This window comes from Arachis ipaensis, chromosome B7 (genome assembly GCF_059453495.1).
Source record: "Arachis ipaensis isolate K30076 ecotype BB chromosome B7, ASM5945349v1, whole genome shotgun sequence".
Taxonomy (NCBI): Eukaryota; Viridiplantae; Streptophyta; class Magnoliopsida; order Fabales; family Fabaceae; genus Arachis; species Arachis ipaensis.
This window is the reverse complement of record NC_142442.1, coordinates 91,481,344-91,497,177: the sequence shown is the minus strand read 5'-3', so window position 1 is coordinate 91,497,177 and position 15,834 is coordinate 91,481,344. Positions and strand designations below refer to the sequence as shown.

The following is a 15,834-nucleotide window of genomic DNA, read 5'->3' as shown; positions in this document are numbered from 1 at the left end:
ACAATAGTAACTGGAAAAAGGAGTCATAATCGAGGAATTTGTGTGAGAATGATAATTTTTTTACATAAAGAAATATAATAATTTAACTCATTATATAAATGTAATACGGCATTATAAAGTGAAATAAAATAATATAATGAAAGATAAAATTAAAGTGTGATTTAAAGATAAAATTAACATGAGGCATTATAAAGATAAATTCAATTAGCAACTTGTCAATATAAAGTGAAAGATAGAATGTGTATTCATACAATTACCTGAGTTCTGGACTTTAATCTATAATCAATAAAAGTTGCCCATTGACCTAAGCTGACTCCAACTCCTTTTGGTAACAATGTTATATTTGCTCTCGAGTAAGATTCCAATTATAATTATCGTTAAACAATTTGCATCTATCATCTTTCCACTTCCTACCAAGATTTTGTAGTATGTACTTCTTTTGCTGTCCATCATCAACTTTAAAGAATCTCTACATAGTATAAACATAAAAATAATTAACCTAAATAATTGTAACATAGACTTATAGGTAAAATTGTTTAAACTTATTAATAACTAAAATTGGAACATAATTCACAAAAATGTTCATAGACTCATGCTATGCCCAATTGCCAATCTGAGATGCAGGAAGTTAATTATTAGCATAATATGGCACCAAGAAAGTTAATTATTAGCATATCAGAACCACAAAATGTAATTTATAACTAAAATAATAGCATAATATGACCATAAGGGGCATGCAGCATAAGAAATATATTAGTGTGGTACACTTATGCACGTGTAGAGAAGTAATATATTTTACATATTTATCTAAATAAAAAAGCCAGGAAAGCACATAGTAAAACAGTGAATGCCTGAAAATCAAATAAAATAAAATGAAAGACAAGTTTCTTGCCACCAATAAAAAGAAACATAGATCCAGTTTTTAAATTGGTTTTTTTATTTATAAATTTGACAACAAAAAATTTAAACATCAATTCTTTTTCTGCTAAAAAAAACAGAAGTAAAAAGAAGGATGAGAAAAGAATGAAGAATGAAATTAACTTTAGTGTTAGTTAAAAAATAGTTGATTATCTGATTACCAAACCAAGCACATTCAATAGTTAAATAAATAAAGCATAGAATATCTGGTAAGTGGCCAATACAGATTTAATTAAGAGAATAAGCTAGCTAGTAACTTTTTCATGAATAGCCCATCTTCAATTATTCAACAACAATACGTATTAGGCTAGGGGGCATTTAGTGAGTTGGCCAGCTATATTATATTCATTAATAAATAATAGCTGAAATTGTCCTTGGATGACACAATACTAGAACATAGGAATGCATGTATTGAAAATAATTAAATCATTATTAAATAATTAAATAAAAAAGAACCTGAATAATATCCTTATAGGCTCCATTTTTGTATGGCTCTTTTGGAACTAAAGGCTATTTCTCATAACTTATAGGAAAGTTCTTGAAATTTCCAGCAACAGCTCCCAAAAACAATCCTAAAAGTCCACCAGATTCACCAATTGGTTGGACATGCTCATTCCAATGCACAATAATTTTAGTCTCACGAGACAGCACCCACACATCTTTCAACCTTAAGTGACCTTCCTTAATCATTCCATTTGCATCTATCAAATTATTCAAGTAGTATACCATACATTATTATACTTCCTTCCTTGTAGAAATTTAAATATACAGTGCTATAATTGAACTAAACTTAATAATGTACCTTCGAATTCAACTGTCCAGTACTTATTAGACTTTCTTCCTTGTACATCTAATTGAACATGTGGAACTTCTGAATCAATAGATAAAGTAGCTTCAGGCTCTATGGATTGAGAGGACTCATCTTGATCAACAGGGGGTGAATCATTGAACTCATGAGTAGATGTATTCTCACGTGAAGAAACAACCTTTCTCTTAGTCATTTCTACAACATATCAAGAGATATTAAGATTAATATATCAATAACATAATGAAAATAAAATAATAGTACTTAATTTTATCAGCTAAGAACCAAAGAAACAAGAAACCACTAATTCAAACTATTAAGTATATGTAATAAAACATAAAATTATGAAAGAAAACAATAAATAACACTCTATGACTTGCAACTAAAGACTTACATTACTCTAAACTTTCTTCGTCTATAATTGATCTTGCTAATGGTACATGTGAAATGTTATCTGGAAAAAATTGTCCCAAATCTTGTGATGGATAACCTACACTGTCATAAATTATGTCTTCATCCTCATTGCCCATATCATATAAGTCTCTTGGCTTTACTTGAATTGGTATGCTCCAACCTTTTTCTTTCTCATCCTCTACATAATAAACCATTTGAGCTTCGTTAGCCTTAATATATGGCTCATCATCCTCATGCTCACCGGTATGTATCAATCTACTAAAGTTGATAGAGGTAAAACCTAATTTGTCTTCTTTCATGGCCTTTGGGTTTGTTGTGTTAGTCCATTCATATTTAAACAAGGTTACAAAGAATATACTATCATAATTAAGTTCAATAACGTCGACTAACTTTCCATAATAAGGAACTGCTCCAAACCTCATATTGGGATCACTATTGCGGGAGTAACTTCTTGTTCCAAATGTCCCAAAAATATTACTGTTTTGAGTTTTTAAACCTTTTCACGTTCTACAGTCCTAAACTTGTATCCATTGACATTATATGCAGAAAATCTTCTGGCTTGGTCAATCGTCCCTTTAGCAAGACTAAAAAATACCATTCTCTTAGATTCTTCAATTTTATCAAGATCTCGAACAATCTAAGAAAGCATGATGAACTTTTTATCAACTTCATATGATGGAAATTGAAAAAAATAACTTCAACGAGGAAGAATTTGACTCACACGGGTAGAGAACCAACTTGTAAACTCTCTATGAACTTTTTTGTCTATCTCTGATGTATTTCTTGTGCGACTTCTTAATTGCTTTCGTACAATGTTTCTAAACTCTCTATATATGTCTTAATATTAGGATTAAAGGTCATTAAAAGAATTTTACATATATGAATTAGAACATGCTGAGATACTCACTGGAGATAGTTGTCAACTATGGAGCAATTAGTCAACACATGTCTATGAGCTTGTAACTTCTCGGTGGCTGTTAAAGTGAAATATGAGGAAACACCAAGTGGTTTACCTACTTGAGGAAACAAAGTATCTAACCAAGGATTTAATTCTTCATGGGTTAGTCCATCATCAACTCGGCGAGGTTGATTCCATCTAGTCTCAATGTTCTCTAAATATCTGGAGCAAAATGTAAGAATTTCTTCCATTAAGTATCCTTGCGCTATAGATCCTTCTGGTTGTGCTTTGTTACGTACATATGACTTCAAGTGTTCTAAATACCTATCCAAGAATGAAGATTAAATACTATCCAACAAAGTTATAAATAACAATCTAAGCTAATAATTTTACCTCTCAATAGGGTACATCCATCTATAATGGACAGGGCCTCCAAGTTTAGCTTCTTCTACAAGGTGCACCATCAAGTGAACCATAACTGTGAAGAATGAAGGAGGGAATAACATTTCCATGTGGCATAACGTGAGGACAATTTGATCTTGCAACTTTTCCAAACAGGGGGCACTTAACGCTTTACCACATAATTGTCTAAAGAATGAACACATCTCAATAAGCACTGCAGAGACCTTATCAGGCAGCCCTGTTCGCATGGCTAACGGTAATAATTGCTCCATAAGTATATGACAATCTTGACTTTTTAACATCCCACTCAACTTAAGAGACTTTAGGTCAATGCACCTTGATATGTTGCTTGCATAACCATCGGGAACAGTGACATTTTTCAAAGTTGTCAAGAATCTCTTCTTACCCAAATTGTTCAGAGTATAAATTGTCGGAGGACACTTTCCATTTTCCCTTAGCCACAGATCAGGCTTGATATCCATTTCTTGAAGGTCTCTTCGAGCATTTATGTGATCTTTTGACTTCGAACTATTATTTAACAAAGTATATAGCACGTTGTCACATACATTTTTCTCAATATGCATCATATCGAGATTGTGACGTAGCAAATTAGACTTCCAATATGGCAACTCAAAAAAATGCTCTTCTTTTTCCATTGTTGAGTACCACCTCCTTCAACAGTTCCACCAGTGCGTAATCTTTTACCACTTCTTCCTACTTCTTCTCTTCGGCCAAAGGTGACATTAATATTCTCAACTTGTGAAAGGATTTCACTGCCAGATAATGTTCTTGGTGGAAGCCTTGTTTCTTGTCTTCCATTAAATTGAACGGTGTTTAATCTAAACTTGTGTCTCTGATCCAGAAAGCGACGATGACCCATAAAACAATACTTTTTGTTGTGATTGAGACGATGAGGGATGTTATCGAAGTTGCAAGATAGGCAAGCAATTCCTGTGTATGTATTCCATCCAGAAAGCGTCCCTAACCTAGGAAAGTCACTAATTGTCCACAATAAAGCTGCGTGCAACTTAAACACTTCTTGTGTTAAAGCATCATATGCATCGCAACCCTCAACCCATAACTCCTTCAACTCTTTTATTAGAGGTTGCAAATAAATATCTATGTTATTTCCTAGCATTTTCTTGCCAGGAATTATCATTGAAATTATGAATGATGTCGATTTCATACACGTCCATGGAGGAGTATTATACAGAATGAGAATGACAGGCCAAATACTATGATTTGTACTCAAAGTTCCATGTGGATTGAAGCCATCGATAGCTAATGCAAGACGCACATTTCGTGGATCGGATGCAAAGTTGGAGTGCTCCAAATCAAACCTTTTCCAGGCCTCAGAGTCTCTTGGATGTCTCATTGCGTTATCCTCATTCTCAGCTGTAGCATGCCATCGCATATCAGCAGCAGTCTTTGACGAGTAGAACAATCTTTTCAATCGAGATTTTAAAGGAAAGTAATGAAGAACTTTTGCTGGATGCTTCTTCTTTTTGTTACCAATAATACTCAATGCCTCAGCTGGACCTTTTTTCTTATATGTCTTCCATCTAGACCTATTACAGACGTTACATGTCTCCCTGTTCTCATCTTCGCCCAAATACAACATACAATTGTTTGGGCAAGCATGTATCTTCGTGCAATCCAAACTGAGTTTAGAAATGATCTTTTTTACCTCATAAAAAGAACTTGGAATCCTTGCATATTCGATTGCGTCACTCAATAGTTCTAAAATCATCTTCATGGACTTGTCGGTCATACCACAAAGGGATTTAATATGGAACAACTTCAATAGAAAAGATAACTTCGAGTATCTCGTACACCCTTTATATAACGACTCTTCTCCATCCTTAAGCAGCTCGCTAAACCCTTTTGCTTCAAGAGTTGTATGAGATTCAGTAGGATCCAATCTTTGAGCACCACCATCAATGACTTCATTTGCTATGATGGGTGTTCCATTTCTGATGTTCCCACCAACTCCTAGACCTTCACTAATCAAGTTTCGAATTGGATCAACCTCGACCATAGGATGTTGCTCGTCGGCCATAGAATTTTGTTGTAAGTCTAAAAAAATACTACTTGAGACGTTGCTAGTTTCTCCTATCGAGTGCTCTACATGATAAAACCAAAATGTATATCCTATTGGAAATTGTGTACAAATCAAACGATCGTACACCTCGTCCCTTGTTAGCCACTTCTTAAAAGCACATGCATTACATGGACATATGATTATTCCATCGGCAGAATGATGTGCAAAAGCAAACTCAATAAATCTTGACACACCTTGTGCATACTCAAGAGAATTTCGTGGTCTCTTAATCCACGATTTATCCAGAACTTCCATAGCTTTAAAGTGTTTTGTTCTGGTTTAAAGCCATGTGCACTATTTAGTAACAACTATGTAAATATATATTTTTTTAAAAATACTAATCTACCAACCATAGGGAAAGAGATGCTACTTGTTTTTCAAAAAAAAAAATCAGCAGATAAGTAAAATGGAATAGGTAGGTATGTTACTTCCAAACAAAATAGCCTTCACTGTGAAAGAAAAATAATAAAATAAGAATTAGAATTAGAATCAGAAAAATGAATTAACATGGATGAAAGATAGTAGCTATGTAGGTTGGCAAAAACCACAAGAGGTTGGCTTGTTATCCTGCCAAACGCACCTCAAAAATACAATTCCAAAAACCAACTCAAATCATAGTTTTCCTTGCCCCCTCCCCCTCTCTTAAAATAATAAAAATTGGATATCATTGCATGCATTTATTGCTCTTACGGGTTGGAATAAATATTCTCTTACTTAGCACCAATTTCAGACATAAAACGCAACAGTTCCACATGCAGTAGCATTTGCAGTTTCACAAAGAAAGTAAGAGAGAGATGGTACTACTCTTAAGACTTAACTGTTAATGCATCATCACTATTTACTATACATTCTCCATTCTTTCAATTCTATCCAAAAAAAAGTTCATAATTAGTTAGCTAGCTATGCACTCAAAACTATACAATATAACTTCAAGACCATCTTAACAACAAAATAAATATCTCTATAGCAAATGCATGAAAATATGATCAGAATAAATGCACGTCCGGTGTTGTTTACAGCAAGTGAAACTAAATAATCGCAGACCACAGAGAACACACTAATGAATGATTATATAAATTAATTTATGATCTAGAGTTTTTATGCAAGTTAACTAATTTTTACGTTCCATTACCAGGCTATCTGTCATGTTTAGAAGTTAGGTACTCATTCTGATTTACCTTTGATTAAGTACTAATTATATTCAAAACTAGTCTGGAGTCCTTAGTCAACCATATAAGATGTAATTTTACTCATTGAGCTCTCATTCATGAAAAGTCCTAATGTAAAAGTATACAAAAATGTCAATGATATCACTACGTGTGAATTTTAAATAGACACAAACCTATTGCACAAAATAGCCCATTACATGCTTCAACTATTAAATTCCTGATCTACTTCTTTCTTCCGAGAAATGCCCCTGATATCATTGTTTTTCAATTAATTACAACTCATCTTCAATTTAATACTAATAAAATAATAAGTGAATCAATCTTAAAAAAAAATACTATTTCTCTTTTATTTCTAGTATTCTCTAGCTAAATCTTTAATTTTTTCCTAACAAATATAATAATAAATTAAAAATAATTTAACGAATATATACTTTAAAAACACTTGATAAAATTACTAATTAAATCAGTTTATCGGAAAAAAAATAACAGGCTAATCCCCATCACCAACCAACTTTGATGAGGATGTCTCCATTAAACTACGCAGTTAGCATAATACTAATTGTTTTAGTCAAATTCGCTATGTAAAGTTGAATGGTCTATGCTTCAATAGACTAATGCTTATTGTTCTCTGCATGGAGTCTCTGCATCATATGATCTATTATTGAAGCATATAGTAAAATTTCAATTAAGAAAGTGCACAACACCGAACATGGAAGAGAAGTAGTGGATAGGAAATCAGCTGTTTTAAGTTTATGCAAAGAACTAATTTCATCCATCTTATCTGAGTACTCATGAACTATTTTAGTTTATAAAAATTTGTAAAAGCTAAATGACTCACATATATATGTATAAAGAGGCACCAAACTAACAAATAACTATATAATGATTCAAGCCTTTTGGACCTCTAAATGTGTGTGCACGTGTTCTGTTTCTAATCAAAGAAAAGCATGTAAAGTAATAATAAAAAAATCAGGTTAACTTATTCTTTATCTTGCACTTATTTCCAATTTCTTTTCTTGGGTTGTTTTTGTTGTCAATTAGTTTAAATCCTGAAATCTTCCATAACACCTTTTTGGTTTCAGTCGAAGACAGCAGCAGATGCATGTGTGCTTTATGACATCAATAAAAAACAGAAACAATCATTTTTCATCCATGGACATAAATCTATTGTCTTTGCCATTTATCAAGTTTTTAACTCTTGATGGTAGTATAAATTATTATCTTAAAGGGCATTTTTGTTTAAATTGTCTAGGTTTTTTTTTTTTTTAATTTACAGAAATAGAGAAGGGATAAACTAGAGAAGGGATAAACTAAAGAATATCAATTGTCGCTTGTTACATGAACAGTGGATCCCTTGCCTATTGTTGCATGTGCTAATACTTTCAAAAACTTGCCAAATCATGTTTATGTCATTGTGTTTATTAGATTCAACAATTATAATGGTGGGTGCACATACTTACTTCCCTTGAATAAGTAGCAAACAAAAGAGGTCAAGAAACAAATAAACATTCATATCAGCTAATCAGATCTTTGTCAAAACATTTTTTTTAAATATTTGAAAATGTTTCATTAAAAGAACTCATTATTAGCTAAACTTTAATAATAATCAATAAAGAAATAGATAAATAAATAGCACGCAACAAACTTAACTAACTTACCTTCCAGAGATGAGCTGTAAGAACCTCAAAGGTTGAGAATGGAAGAGATCCTGTCTTGATGCACTACAACAAAAAATTTTACCAAAGTTTTACCAAGTATAGACGAGACAAACACAAAGGGGTAGTAGCTATTTACTTGATTGATAGGAGAATTAGTAAACAGCATTTTATTGGTTACTTGCATGTGTTCTGTGGTGGAATAGGAATAATATAATCTATACTTTTAGTATTGACACTTGGCAGTAGCTATTTGACTATAGAAGTATGAATACATCAGAAAACAGGGCTAGCATTCATAGTAAACTAAATAATCCATTTTTTAACTTTAATTATCAATATTCATCAACAAAATTAGACAAATCTTAAAATACTAATAATTATTACCTGTGCCAAAGTTGGTCTTGACTCAATTTGGCTTCCTTTGTTAGGATAACTATTTCAGCTTAAGACCTGCAAAACCCAATTAATCAATTAATCAAACAAATCAAATACCTCTCTGATATGCATGCGTGGTGGTTTCTTTGGAGTTTTATTATTCTATTGTAGTCAGATTCTACCTACAATCAGTTTTGGGTCTATTTCTTCTTGTGTTTTGTATCTCAGATTTTGTTTGTTTTTTTATTTGTCATGATTATTGTTCTCTGTAGAATTTTTACTTAGCTCACAAATAAACAAACACACCCTCATTTCTTCTCTTAGTTGCTCATTTTACTTCATAATTTAAACCTCAATTGAGAACTAATTTAAACAGAAAATATGATCAAATATGCAACTCTGATCCGATCCCAATGATGAATTCATTAATGAAATTACACAGATTGCATACAAATTAAATCACATAAAGAACTTCTTCAAGCGCACTACTTTATCGGACCATTTCCTGTTATTAGTTTCAAGCTAGATTGTCTTTTAATCAAGACATTATTAAGTAATAAGTACGAATTCCTCTTTACAGTTTATATCCAATAAACCCCTAAATTCCTAATAGTAGAGAAAGAGACAGAGTAACCTTAAATTGCAGAAATTTGCACTTCCAGGAGAGAAATTCGTGCGTTCTCACAGTGATGAACAAGAAGGAGAAACAACTAGATAATAAGATAATGAGTTATCAGTGATTATTAACTAGAAGAAGTATAAAATTGAATTGGAAAAGAACAAAGAAAAACACAATTAGCTTACCAGAGACAGGAAAAAATCCGTATACTTTTGCTAAGCCATGATTCCTTGCAGATTTTCCTTCTGCACGAAGAGGTTTTGTTCACTGGAATTGGGGTTTTGGGTGCCAAGCTAGGTTTTGGAAAAATGAAGAACTGAGGTAATGGCGGATAGTGGGTAGTGGAGCTAGCGAGAAGTGCGAACGAAAGAGAAATTAGGCGGTTTAAGCATAGAATGGCGTGAATTCCATGAACCGCCGTGGAGTGAAAACGATGGCCGCCGCTGGATTTGTTTTTCAGAGGCGGGTTGCTCTCAACCGCGGGTATGTAAAATTAGGGTAGCAGCGACGGCGGTTCTAATTGACCGCTCCCCTAATATAGCCGCTGAAATTAGGTTTCCTTGTAGTGATAGAGATCCTTGACCACCAAATCTTGCCAAGACCTCTTTGTTATTTGATTTCCTTTGCACTTTACTTTTCATGTCTCTTAACCCAAAACCCCAAAATATACAATCCATAACCAATAACAAGAACACTACCTTGCAATTCCTTTGAGAGACGATTCGAGGTTTAAATACTTCGGTTATTAAAATTATTAGGGGTTTGTACTTGTGACAAACAAAATTTTTGTATGAAAGAATTATTGTTGGTTTAGAAACTATACTTGCAACAAGACTTCAATTGTGAAATTCTACACCATCAATTTTCCGATCATCAGTCACGTCAGCATACAATGCCCTAATAGATCAGACTATTTTAAATCGACTAGCAATAGTTGTCTCCACACCTCACTTGTGCATGAAGTTTCCCACGATAGAGGAAATTGCCACCATAAAGGGAGATCAAAAGTTGGCACGAAAGTGCTACAATGAAAGCCTTAATCTAAAAGGCAGCCCGGGCAGAAAAGAAGTCAACACTATCGAACTCGGTGGTGTTCAAACTCAGGAAGAACTACGCCCCCAACATGGAGAAAAGGTAGAAGAAGTGTAAATCGGATATCATTCTGAAAAGACAATGAATATAGGGGATAACCTAGAAGGAGGTGTGAGAGCACAGCTCGTTGACTCCTACAAAAAAACTCTGACCTATTCACTTGGGAAGCCTCTGACATGCTTGGTATAGATCCCGACTTGATGTCTCACAAGCTCGCTTTCTACCTGGGTTATACACCTATCCAGCAAAAGGTTTGGAAACTCAGGCCTGAAAAGACACAGGTCATGGAAGAACAGGTGCAAAAATTATTGGAAGCCAAATTTGTAAGAGAGGTAAAGTATCCATTATGGCTGGCTAATGTGGTTCTGGTAAATAAGCAAAATGGAAAGTAGAGGATGTGTATCGACTACACCGACCTCAACAAGCTTGTCCCAAGGATTTATATCCGCTCTCAAGCATCGATGCTCTGGTGGACTTGGCCTCAGGTTATCGGTATTTGTCCTTCGTGAACGCATACTCGGGATATAACCAAATCTCAATGTATAAGCTGAACTAAGAAAAGACCTCTTTCACCACTTCCAATGATAACTATTATTATGTAGTAATTCCTTTTGGACTAAAGAATGCTGGAACCTGATGAACGGAAAAATGTGTGGTATAGAATTTCACTAATAAAATCTCATTGCAAGTATAGTTTCTAAACCAATAATAATCCTTTCATACAAAAATTTGTTTGTCACAAGTAACTAACCCCTAGTAAATCTAATAACCGAAGTATTTAAACCTCGGATCGTCTCTCAAAGGAATTACAGGGTAGTGTTCTTGTTATTGGTTATGAGTTGTATATTTTGGGGTTTTGGATAAGAGACAAGAAAAGTAAATTGCAAGGAATTGAAATTATAAAATGGTCTTGGCAAGGTTTGGTGGTCAAGGAACTCTATCCTTATCACTAACCACAACATGAGAATTGGCAAGGATCAATCCCATTAAATCATCCTCCAACTAGTAGTAAAGGAAAGTCAAATGAGCTATATCAATCCATGTCCATAAGTCCTAACTCTCCACTAATCCAATTAGTGAGAAATAGAGTTAATGGCTCCCTGATAAACCCCTATTTTATGATTCATCTTGTGCTCAATTGAGTGTTTTTATCAATTCTTCACCCACTTATTCATATGAATTTTATGATTTTACAATTCCTTCCTTATTTTATGATATATGTGAAAATATGTTTCCTATGCTTTAAAAATATTAATTTTAATTATCCTTTATTAGCATTTGATGCCGTGATCTGTATGTTAAGTATTTCCAGGCTTTATAGGGCAGGAATGGCTTAGAGGACAGAAAAGAAACATGCAAAAATTGAAGGAACGCACAAAATAGAGTTTTTGAAGAAATGGTAGCGACGCGCACGCATGGACGATGCGGACGCGTGCCTCGCGCAGAACACAGGTGACGCGCACGCATGGACGATGCAAACGCGTGCCAAGCAAAAAGCACAAGCGACGCGTACGCGTGATAAGAAAAAACTCCAGATGACGCGTTTCGATGACCCACACGCACGCGTGACAGACGCCACGTGCAGAAAATTGCAGAAGTCGCCTGATGAGCGGATAATTTATACGCTTTTTGGCATTGTTTTTAGTTTGTTTTTAGTATATTTTAGTTAGTTTTTATTATATTTTTATTAATTTTTATCTAAAAATCATATTTCTAGACTTTACTATGAGTTCGTGTGTTTTTCTGTGATTTCAGGTATTTTCTGGCTGAAATTGAGAGACCTGAGCAAAAATCTGATTCAGAGGCTAAAAAAGGACTGCAGATGCTGTTGGATTCTGACCTCCCTGCGTTTAGTCCTTAGACCTTTGAGGCTGGCCATTCGGCCATGCTTAGACTATTTTCACTTATGTATTTTCAACGGTGGAGTTTCTACACAACATAGATTAAGGTGTGGAGCTCTACTATTCCTCATGAATTAATGCAAAGTACTACTATTTTTCTATTCAACTCAAGCCTATTTCTGTTCTAAGATATCCATTCGTTCTTCAACATGATGAATGTGATAATCCATGACACTCATCACCATTCTCACCTATGAACGCGTGCCTGACAACCACTTCTATTCTACATGCAAACGAGCTTGAATGTGTATCTCTTGGGTTTCTAATCTAAGATTAGAACCTTCGTGGTATAGGCTAGAATCATTGGCGGTCATTCCTAAGATTTGGAAAGTCTAAACCTTGTCTGTGGTATTCCGAGTAGGATCTGGGAAGGGATGACTGTGACGAGCTTCAAACTCGCGAGTGTTGGGCGTAGTGACAGACGCAAAAGGATCAATGGATCCTATTCCAACATGATCGAGAACCAACAGCTGATTAGCCGTGTGGTGACAGCGCATTTGGACCATTTTCACTGAGAGGACGGGAAGTAGCCATTGACAACGGTGATGCCCAACATAAAGCTTGCCATGGAAAGGAGTATGAATGATTGGAAGAAGGCACTAGGAAAGCAGAGGTTCAGAAGGAACAATGCATCTCCATACGCTTATCTGAAATTCCTACCAATGAATTGCATAAGTATCTCTATCTTTATTTTTTATGTTTTATTCATATTTTAATTATCAATTCTCCATAACCATTTGAATCCGCCTGACTGAGATTTACAAGATGACCATAGCTTGCTTCAAGCCGACAATCTTCGTGGGATCGACCCTTACTCACATAAGGTTTATTACTTGGACGACCCAGTGCACTTGCTGGTTAGTTGTGCGGAGTTGTGACAAAGAGTTGAGATTACAATTGTGCGTACCATGATGTTGGTGCCATTGATGATCATAATTTCGTGCACCAAGTTTTTGGCGCCGTTGCCGGAGATTGTTTGAGTTTGGACAACTGACGGTTCATCTTGTTGCTCAGATTAGGTAATTTTATTTTATGTTTAAGCTTTTTACCTTTTAATTTTCGAAAAATTTCAAAAAAAAAAATTATAAAATCTTAAAATATAAAATATTTTATGTTTCTTGTTTGAGTCTAGTGTCTAATCTTAAGTTTGGTGTCAATTGCATTCTTCTAATTTTCGAAAATTACATGCATTATGTTCTTCATTGATCTTCAAGTTGTTCTTGATGATTTCTTTGCTCTGATCTTTAAATTCTCTTGTTTTGTGTCTTTTGTTGTTTCTGATATGCATTTTCAAATTTTTATAGTCCTTAGCATACAAACTTCTAAGTTTGGTGTCCTTCATGCATTATTTGTTTAATCTTAGTTTTCCAACCATGTCTTTTCAAGTCAATAATACAGAGAATTGAAGATTCAGAACATGCAGCAGAGGAATTACAGAGAAAAAGCTGGGCGTTCAAAACGCATAGTAAGGAAGGAAAACTGGCGTTTAAACGCCAGCCAGGGTACCTGGCTGGGCGTTAAACGCCTAAAAAGGTAGCATTTTGGGTTAAATGCCAGAATGGATGCCATTCTGGGCGTTTAACACCAGGAGGACACTAGAGGGAAGATTCTGTTTTTAATTCAAATCTTTTTCAAATATTCATAATTTTTCAAAATCAAATCTTTTTCAAATCATATCTCTTCAATCATATCTTTTCAAAATCAATTTCTTTCCATTTTTTTAAATTATTATTATTTTCAAAAATCCTTGCTACAACTAATGATTTAATTCAAAATTTTCAAGTTGTTACTTGCCTATTAAGAAAGGATCAAATTTTAATTCTAGAATCATATCTTTTAATTTCCTGTTAGTCAAGTAATCAACTTTAATTTAAAAAAAATTTCTCTTTTTAATTTGATTCTCAATCATATCTTCTCAATCATATCTTTTCAATCACATCTTTTTCAAAATTAATTTTTAATCATATCTTTTTTATTTCTAATTTCAAAATCTTTTCCAAAAAATCACTTAATTTCTTTTCCAATCTTAGTTTTCGAAAATCATTTACCAAATTTTCAAAATTTCTTTTAATTATTTCAAAATCTTTTTACTTTAATTTCAAAAATTCTTCCCCTCTTCCCAAATCTTTCTATTTAAAGGACTAACACTTCTCCATTATCAGCAATTTGAACTTTGTCCTTCTTGATAAGTTTGAATTCTCTCTTCTCTACCTCATCCTTCTATTTTTATTTTCCTCTGACACCTCTAGGAATCTCTATACTGTGACATAGAGGATTCCATATTTTCTTCTCCTCTCTTTTCATATGAGCAGGAGCAAGGACAATGGCATTCTTGTTGAAGCTGATCCTGAATCTGAAAGGACCTTGAAGAGAAAGCTAAAAGAAGCTAAAGTACAACTCTCTATAGAGGACCTAACAGAAACTTTCAAACAAGAAGAAGCCACGGCAGCCGAAAACAACAACAATGCCAACAATGCAAGAAAGGTGCTTGGTGACTTTACTGCACCTACTCCCGAATTCTATGGGAGAAGCATCTCAATCCCTGCCATTGGAGCAAACAACTTTGAGCTTAAGCCTCAATTAGTTTCTCTGATGCAACAGAATTGCAAGTTTCATGGACTTCCATTGGAAGATCCTCATCAGTTCTTAGCTGAATTCTTGTAAATCTGTGACATTGTCAAGACCAATAGGGTTGATCCTGAGGTCTACAAGCTTATGCTCTTTCCCTTCGCTGTAAGAGACAGAGCTCGAACATGGTTGGATTCACAACCTAAAGAAAGCCTGAACTCTTGGGAAAAGCTAGTCAATGCCTTCTTGGCAAAGTTCTTTCCACCTCAAAAATTGAGCAAGCTTAGAGTGGAAGTCCAAACCTTCAAACAGAAGGAAGGTGAATCCCTCTATGAAGCTTGGGAAAGATACAAGCAATTGATCAGAAGGTGTCCTTCTGACATGCTTTCAGAATAGAGTATCATAGGTATCTTCTATGATGGTCTGTCCGAACTGTCCAAGATGTCATTGGACAGCTCTGCTGGAAGATCTCTTCATCTGAAGAAGACGCCTACAGAAGCTCAGGAACTCATTGAAATGGTTGTAAATAACCAATTCATGTACACCTCTGAAAGGAATCCTGTGAATAATGGGACAAGTCAAAAGAAAGGAGTTCTTGAGATTGATGCTCTGAATGCCATATTGGCTCAGAACAAAATATTGACTCAGCAAGTCAATATGATTTCTCAGAGTCTGTCTAGAATGCAAGCAGCAACAGTCAGTACCAAAGAAGCTTCATCTGAAGAAGAAGCTTATGATCCTGAGAACCCAGCAATGGAAGAGGTGAATTATATGGGAGAACCCTATGGAAACACCTATAATCCTTCATGGAGAAATCATCCAAACCTCTCATGGAAGGATCAACAGAAGCCTCAACAAGGCTTCAACAATAATAATGGTGGAAGAAATAGGTTTAGCAATGGCAAACCTTTTCC

At 34.5% G+C, this 15,834-nt stretch overlaps 1 non-coding gene and 1 pseudogene across 1 annotated transcript; both read right to left on the bottom strand.

Moving 5' to 3' along the window:
- Window positions 1-3,040: 3,040 nt before the first annotated feature.
- LOC148553356 (uncharacterized) lies at window positions 3,041-5,793 on the bottom strand (annotated as a pseudogene).
- A 9,406-nt stretch (window positions 5,794-15,199) lies between these two features.
- LOC148553355 (small nucleolar RNA R71) lies at window positions 15,200-15,307 on the bottom strand. Its single transcript, XR_015893301.1, has one exon. It is a non-coding gene; the product is annotated as a small nucleolar RNA R71 (small nucleolar RNA).
- Window positions 15,308-15,834: the final 527 nt, after the last annotated feature.